General features: G+C 43.1%; 2 long non-coding RNA genes across 3 annotated transcripts; both read right to left on the minus strand.

Moving 5' to 3' along the window:
- Nucleotides 1-1,169: 1,169 nt before the first annotated feature.
- Nucleotides 1,170-2,437, minus strand: LOC130193917 (uncharacterized). The gene is made up of 2 exons (XR_008831725.1): nucleotides 2,041-2,437; nucleotides 1,170-1,728 (listed from the first exon to the last, which is right to left on the minus strand). It is a non-coding gene; the product is annotated as an uncharacterized LOC130193917 (long non-coding RNA).
- Nucleotides 2,438-5,223: 2,786 nt separating this feature from the next.
- On the minus strand, nucleotides 5,224-7,439 carry LOC130193916 (uncharacterized). Of its 2 annotated transcripts, none has more exons than XR_008831723.1 (5): nucleotides 7,365-7,439; nucleotides 6,518-6,542; nucleotides 6,114-6,276; nucleotides 5,898-5,986; nucleotides 5,224-5,312 (listed from the first exon to the last, which is right to left on the minus strand). It is a non-coding gene; the product is annotated as an uncharacterized LOC130193916 (long non-coding RNA). The 2 variants fall into 2 exon arrangements; XR_008831724.1 differs by lacking the exon at nucleotides 5,224-5,312 and adding an exon at nucleotides 5,465-5,489.
- Nucleotides 7,440-8,557: the final 1,118 nt, after the last annotated feature.

Below are 8,557 nucleotides of genomic sequence, written 5' to 3' on the forward strand. Positions count from 1 at the left end.
TGTTTGATAAGATAAGAAGATGAAAAAACAATACAGTGATCCCCAGGGGGAGGATTCACGCTTTACATCAGCTCAAAGACAAGCTATAGAGTTATGAAATGAGAAATATGACAATTTAAATCAGATAAAGTAAAAATGAAATAAAAAAATTGCATTTAAACCCTGCAATCTTAATTGAGCTACAACAGCGAGTTTTTAATTATACCGCCCGAATAGCTTCAGTGTATGTGCTATAGATATTATGAATAATATATGACGATATGTAATGGCCTAAATATAATACATTACAGTTATATACAGTATACCAATATAGAGAACATGTAAATATACCCACACTATAATAATAACAATATATTAACATGTATCCACACTGTAAAATGTAATAAGTTAACTTTACTTGAAAAAGGTGAGGAAACCGATTGCCTCAAATTTTCTAAGTAAAGTAGCTCAATAATTTTAAGTTCTTAAAACTAAAAATAAATGAGTTTCGGCAACTGATGTAATTGGAGTAAACATAAGTTAAGTCAACTCATAATATGTCAGTTCAGACAACTTAAAAGATACGAGTGAAGGTAACTTACAATCTTTAATCATGTAATAAGTTGACTTTAGTTGAAAAAGGTGAGGAAACCGATTGCCTCAAAATTTCTAAGTAAAGTAGCTCAATAATTTTAAGTTCTTAAAACTAAAAATAAATGAGTTTCGGCAACTGATGTAATTGGAGTAAACATAAGTTAAGTCAACTCATAATATGTCAGTTCAGACAACTTAAAAGATACGAGTGAAGGTAACTTTAAAAACTTTAAGTATGTAATAAGTTGACTTTACTTGAAAAAGGTGAGGAAACCGATTGCCTCAACATTTCTAAGTAAAGTAGCTCAATAATTTTAAGTTCTTAAAGCTAAAAGAAACTAAGTTTAGGCAACCCATGTAATTGCAGTAAACATTAGTATAGTTAACTTAACAATTATTAGTTACTAGGTTAACTTAAAAAAAACAACTTAAAAGATCCAAGTTATATTAAGTAAACAGTACTAATAAGAACTAGTTAACTTTACTAGTCAATGAGATCCCATTACTTAGAAATAGTGAGGAAACCGATTGCCTTAAAATGATCAAGTAAGCTGAACTAAAAACTGTAAGTTGTTGAAACAAAAGAAGGAGAACAGTTACAATGGAAGACAACGTTTATTTAGAAGAAAAACACATGTTTTAAAACTCAAACAACGTGCTTAAAACGCTGAACATGTTGCCAGATTAGGTTTTGTAACGCAGAAATATGATGAACACAGCGTTTTCGGCATTTGCTAAATTTCACGACAGAAAAACAACAAAAACAGACATTTTCTATAAAAGAGTTCTATTGGAGATAGAAGGGTGAAGTTCTCGGGCCTGACTGCACATCATGAACACAGTCCCTTATGGCATCAGTAGATTTTTGAGTGATTGTATTTTAGGGTTTTTGGTCCAAGTGAGAAGCACTCTATGAATAAATTCAGAAGGTGTTCCTCACTCGTTGAGGATACTCCAAATTCAGGGGTAAATAAGTCCGAAGAGTAGCCACAGGGCATGGGGAAGATCATCACGGTCACCCATCACGACTGCTCCTCCCAAAACAACGGCAGTAGCTGTAGACTCCAGGTCCAGCGAGTGAGGAGGCCACGATGTCTTCAGCACCGTCAGGGTCCCAATGGAGGTGTGGGACACGTCCAGAAGGTCATCAGAGTCCTAATAACAAGAGCAGCATAAAAAACACAATTACATGTCAAATTTCACGTTGCATTTCTATGGTAGAACACACAATGGTTACTTGGATTCTGATATTTGATAATCAAGTGAAAGATGCTCAGGAGTGAGTGCGATGATTAATTCATTGATCATGTGATTCACTGAATGATTGCAAAAGCTAATAATAAAGAATATGAATTATCATATTTACAAATAGGGATATTTGAATGGAACAACAATAATAGAGCAAATGTAAACAACAGAATGTAGAAGGGCCTGAGAACAGGTGGATGCAGTTGCATCACAACACACCCCGATCAGGACCCTTTGGTGGCATAGATAGATAGATAGATAGATATATACTTTATTAATCCCCAAGGGGAAATTTGTCGAGCCAGTAGCAGCAACACACAAGAATAAAAAAACAAAACACAAAATATAAGAAGGGTTAGGGTGATCTGGCAAGAGGTGAACTGTTGTAGAGCCTCATAGCCGTCGGCAGGAATGTTCTCCTGTATCTGTCCTTGTGGCAGCGGAGCGTGAGGAGACGTCTGGAGAAAGTACTCCTCTGTCCCTGTAGGAGGTGGTGGAGAGGGTGGTCCGGGTTGTCCAATATGGACACCAGTTTCTTCAACGTCCTCCTCTCCACCACCTGTTCCAGGAGCTCCAGCTGGCAGCCGATGATGGAGCCAGCCTTCCTAACCAGTTTGTTAAGGCGGCTGGTGTCACGGCTCGATGCTGCTCCCCAGCAGACAATGGCAAAGTGCAGCACACTGGCCACAACCGACTGGTAGAATAACTCCAGCATCTTGCTGCACACGTTGAAGGATCGAAGCTTTCTCAGGAAAAAGAGTCGACTCATCCCTTTCTTGTACACAGCGTTGATGTTGGCCTTCCAGTTCAGTCGGCTGTCGATGGAGACGCCCAGGTACTTGTACTCCTCCACCATGTCCACGTCCACTCCCAGGACACTCAGAGGTGTAGGAGCTGTCGCCTTCCTCCTGAAGTCCACCACCATCTCTCTGGTCTTGGCCACGTTCAGCCGCAGGTGGTTCTCATCGCCCCACTTTACAAAGTCACTCACCACTGCCCTGTACTCCTCCTCCCGTCCATCCCTAATACACCCGACCACTGCAGAATCATCAGAGTACTTCTGCAGATGGCATGACTCCGTGTTGTACTGGAAGTCACTGGTGTACAGGGTGAAGAGGAAGGAGACAGAACAGTTCCTGTGGGGCTCCAACATCACTGACCACCGTTCCAGACAGCACACGCCCATTCTGACAAACTGTGGTCTGCCTGTGAGGTAGTCAGTGATCCAGGAGATGGTGGGCGCGTCCACACGCCACCGCAGCTTCTCACTCAGCAGCAGTGGCTGGATGGTGTTAAATGCACTGGAGAAGTCAAAAAGTGACTCTCACAGAGACACGGTTCCATCCAGGTGCGACTGAGCTCGTTGCAGCAGGTAGATGATGGCGTCGTCCACTCCCACATGAGGCTGGTAAGCAAATTGCAGAGGGTCCAGCGATTTCACCTGCGGCGGAGGTGGGCCAAGACCAGCCTCTCCAGCACCTTCATCACATGGGAGGTGAGGAGACGGTCGGTAGTCGTTGAGGCCAGATGGTGTTGACTTCTTTGGGACAGGGACCAGGCACGGCGTCTTCCACAGCACGGGACTTCCCCAGCCTCAGGCTGAGGTTGAAGAGGCGCTGCAGGACACCAGACAGCTGGGTGGCGCGGGTCTTTAGGACCCTGGGGCTGATGCCATCAGGACCTTCAGCTCTGCGCTGGTGTAGTTTCTCCAGCTGTCTTCTCACCTGGTCAGTCGTTACAGAGAGAGGGGAGGTGGAGGAGCCCATTGTTATTGAGGGCTCGGTGGATGTGCAGCTCAGCAGGGGGACAGAGGGGAGGTGTTTGGGAGGTGTGATGTGTGGAGGAGACAGGAGGGCTGTGAAGTGAACCTATTGAAAAAACAGTTCAGCTCGTTGGCCCTCTCCAGGAGCCCCTGGCTGTCTCCCTCCACCTTGAAGCCAGTTATCTGCTTCATGCCAGACCACACCTCCCTTGTGTTGTTCAGCTGGAGTTTGGTCTCCAGCTTCCTCCTGTAGGAGTCCTTGCCTCCCTGAGCTTCACCTTTAGGTTGCGCTGGGCTTTCTCAGCTCATCCTGTCTCCAGACCTGAAAGCAGCTTTATTCATGTTAAGCGCCTTCAGGTCCCTGGTGATCAGGGCTTGCTGGGGAAGCAGCGCACAGTCCGTGATGGGATGGTGGTGTGTTCACAGAACTTGATGTATTCCGTGATGCAGTCGGTCATACTGTTGATGTCCTCCCGTGCGGTCCACACAACATCCCAGTCCGTTGACTCGAAGCAGTCCTGTAGGCGTCGTTAGCCTCAGAGACCACCTCCTCACAGTCCTGGTGGTCACGGCCTCTTCACCAGAGGAACATACCTGGGTGTCAGCCGGACCAGGTCATGATCAGACCTGCCGAGGGGGGGAAGGGCAGTGGCGCTGTATAGATAGATAGATAGATAGATATATACTTTATTAATCCCCAAGGGGAAATTTGTCGAGCCAGTAGCAGCAACACACAAGAATAAAAAAAATAAAATAAAACAAATATAAGAAGGGTTAGGGTGATCTGGCAAGAGGTGAACTGTTGTAGAGCCTCATAGCCGTCGGCAGGAATGTTCTCCTGTATCTGTCCTTGTGGCAGCGGAGCGTGAGGAGACGTTTGGAGACGTTTGGAGAAAGTACTATGCGTCCTTAGTATTAGCATACAGCAAGTCCAGAGTTTTATTGTTCCTTGTTGGGCAGTCAATGTATTGATGGAAGGTTGGGAGAGCTTTTTCCAATGTGGTGTGGTTAAAGTCACCAGTGATAGCCATGAATGCTCCAGGCTGATGATTCAGCAGAGCAGACACAGTGGAGTGGATGGTGTCCACAGCTTCCACAGCGTCAGCTGATGGCGGCACGTACACGACAACCACAATGGCGGACGTGAACTCTCTCGGCAAATAGTACGGGCGCATCCCCACGGCCAACAGTTCAATGTTCGGGCTAAGCGCCCCTTCACGCACATGGTCCGGATGGCACCACCGTTCATTCACATAAACAGCGATCCGCCCCCTCTTCTTACCGCTCTGTGTAGCTCTGTCAGCCCGAACAGTCCTGAAGCCGGGCAAAGGCGCTGTGATCCGGATAGTCGCGTGTAGCCACGTCTCAGTGAAGCACAAGAGGCTGCTCTCACGGAAGATCCTCTCAGACATTACCAGCGCCGAGCTCATCCGTCTTATTGGCCAAAGACCTCCGTTCCCGTTATGATCGACGGTGCGAGGGTTTGTATCTCCTCGTTTTAGCCCTCCGCTTGACACCCGATCTGCAACCGCGAGCCCTTCTCCGTAGCTCCAGCGGGATCACAGGTCTTTCTCCAGGCAGAAGCTTCGGCCTGCACAGCGCGATCAACTGAGCACGGTGAGCAGCCGGTCCCCGTCATTGTTTTGCTGTGGCTCTCCGATACTCACGACAAAGTGAACAAAAGCCACATAGGGTCAAGTCGAAGCTTCATGCCATCCTAAACTCACACCTTCAATAAAGAAAGACCAAAGTTTAATACGTGGGCAACCAACCATATTCGTGGTAAACATCCACATTTCTTTGTCACTGCTGCTTCTGGGAAATGTGCTCCTACCACAGGAGGCTGAACAGGTACCTACCATCTTCAGCTGTCACACCTGCATCATATTGGCTGCTCCTGAACCTCCTGTGGCAGTAGAGCGAGCATATTGCCCAAAAGCAACAAAGAAATAGCGATAATGTTACAAGTGAAAACCATTTTTTGGTAACAGGAGATATTAGTAGAACCCCTCTACCATCATGCAGACATGTGAAGGTGTACAGATGCCCATTTAGGTGTGATATGATTTGTAATTTTTTATTTTGAAGGCCTTTGGGTTTTGAATGGGGCGACTAGAGAGCTGCAACTGGACCCGACTGGAAAGACGGAGATCCCACTAAAAGGGCCCCAATCAGGGATAAGTAAATCAAAAAGTATAGAAGCACTGATTGGAAGAGAAGTAGCCAATACCAAAAGATTAACTGGCAGAACACATGAGATATATTGGGCATCCTGTGGTGTGGAATTAAATAATTTTGACGAAAGTCTACTTACAAATTCTTGAAGAAGTCTGCGTTGTCATCTCCAAGGATGACGGGAGAGCCACGGAGGACTGCTGTTCACCTCCCAGTCACATCTGTACTCTAAAAAAATATTTTAAACACACACAATTCACAAGTGTTAAAGGACAATCATTTGACAGCTCTGCATGCAATGCTGTGACACTACTTTATTAACCACATACAGAAAATGACTGCTTGAGAAACTTACCCCAGGTGTGACTTGTTGCAGATATTCAAGTTTCTGTCCGACACTTTCCCCCTCTGGGTTTTGAACTTCTCCAGGAAGCGAGGAGTGTATTTGTCGAGATCTTTGAAGAACTCTGATTGCAACTCAGATTTTTGCTTGATAAGCGACAGAACTCAGCCAGAATCTAACGTCAAAGAGAAATAAATTAATATTTAGTCATATTAGACCTACAGTATACACATTACAACATACTACATCACACTGGGCAGAAAACTAGTGGCTTCTAGATTGAACAGATTATATCAGCTCCCCTCATCGTTCCTTCATGGTCGTCACAGGAGACACTCTGTGAAGACATGGACTCAATCTGGCAACGCTTCCATGTGTTATGCAGTAGTGTGTAGAAGAAAATAAGCAATACTTACAATTCATTGCCAGGTTTTTCAAAGCCTACAAAAGAAACAACAAAAGCAATTAGTCAAACTGCAAATAACTCCTCGTCAAAATGCATTTTTACGGCTAAAAAGCCATCAGTTTAATGGAAGATTTCACAGACAAATATGATTACAAATGCTTATCCTAGATATAGATAGATAGATAGATTGAAGTCATAAATAGTCTGTAGGGAGGTTGGCAGGGAGCTTAGTTTCAAACTTGCTATTGGTTATAATGGATGTCATTTCCATTAAATATCACAAAATAAGAAATGATGTTCAAGTAAAAAATAAAAAAACGTTGTACAACATTCGCTATGGCCGAGAAGTTCTCCATCATACGGTTGTGGTTGAATTATTCCTCGTTACTGTAGTGTTATGGAATAATAGGGTTTTGAGCCCGTTGTATCTCCAAGTATCTTTATTAGCTTAACCATACATAAAACCGTGACTGACTGGATTCGGGTAACTCCAAGAGCGGACTGACGACTGTACACGCCCCCCCTCTGATCACACATGCCTTCGTATCACTCCGCATGTCTATAAAGTAGTACCATTACATTACATTCAACCTAACATTGCATTCACTCCTAACTCAGTGACAGTAGCGCTGTGTGACTCCCGTAGTGCTGCGTTAATGCACACGAGTGAGACAGCCACGACGATGTCCGCCATTAACATTGTGACTCGTTTGTTTTGACGGTCTAGCTAGCTTACATTAAACGCTTCGTAAAGTTAACATTCAACTACGAATATACATATGAACAATATGGCGAAGATACGACGATGTTTACTAAGGACATGAACGGCAAAACGTTATTGAGACGCTGAAACTTACCTGAAAGTAACTCGCACACCTGCATTGCTTTCTCGCTACCGCCAATCCGTCTCCGCCAAAGAACGTCTTCAGTGGTCGACTGCGCATGCGTATTCGAGCCGAGTGCTGCCGAGTGCACCCGAGTTTCTTCCGAGTCCGCCTCACTCATTTTTTTAAAGTAAAGCTTACTTGAGATAATAAGTTTAATAACTTTACTCACCAAAAAGTGTTCTTTACTAAGTTTCTTAAAGTAAGGTCAACAAAGTAAGCAGAAATGAGTAAAGCTCACTAATTTTTTTAACTCAACTTTACTATTACATTTTACAGTGCATAAATAGGTGAGGAAAAAAGTCCTAGCTCAAAGACTCACTACACTCAAAGAAATGACTCATTGGATGAACTCAATTAAATTGTTGGCAGGTTTTCCATCCAATAATTATATGCAACTCCAACTCAAATTTAGCACATCAGTGCAATAAAATGTAATTAAGTTAGTCCAACTCATTTGTATCAAATACATCTCAAATAAAATAACGATATTCATTAAATTAAATACATTTGTGTTTGTCCAACTCAAAATATAAACTAACTAACTAAATATGCAAACTCCACAACGAAGTAACACCCCGACTGGGAATTGAACCCACTACCCTCTGGCTGTGAGGCGACGGAGCTAGCCACTACACCACTGTACAGGCCTGCAATTGACTTCACCTCATGTAAACAACTGATTTTCAGAAGGCGCATGCGCAAAGAGTAGTCCTCAATGAAACACATTTATTTTGAGTTGATATGCACACCATCTAACCTAAATAAATCTAATAAATGAAAGTATTCATACATTTTGTGTTACACCCATTAAATATAAATATCTATTTTTTAAATTGATTTATTTAAATGTATCAAACAATATTTAAATGTGTCACCTCTAAGAAGGGCTTGCATCGTTTTTTTTAGTGTAGCAAATATTACAACAAGGTAATGATAGTGTAGTAGACAATGATACAAACAAAATGTTAGTAATGCTGCTAGCAACAATACAAGTAATTACAATAAACACACTTCTATACTTTTTGTTTATTATTATTCTTATTTTATGTATATATAATAATACATATTGTTACTTATTGCAAATGTAGTTCTCAATACTTTATGCTATTTCACCAGGATACATTCTGTAGCAACACTATCCCGGACTTTTTCCCTGGAGATTT

Source organism: Pseudoliparis swirei, chromosome 5, assembly GCF_029220125.1.
Source record: "Pseudoliparis swirei isolate HS2019 ecotype Mariana Trench chromosome 5, NWPU_hadal_v1, whole genome shotgun sequence".
Classification (NCBI taxonomy): Eukaryota; Metazoa; Chordata; class Actinopteri; order Perciformes; family Liparidae; genus Pseudoliparis; species Pseudoliparis swirei.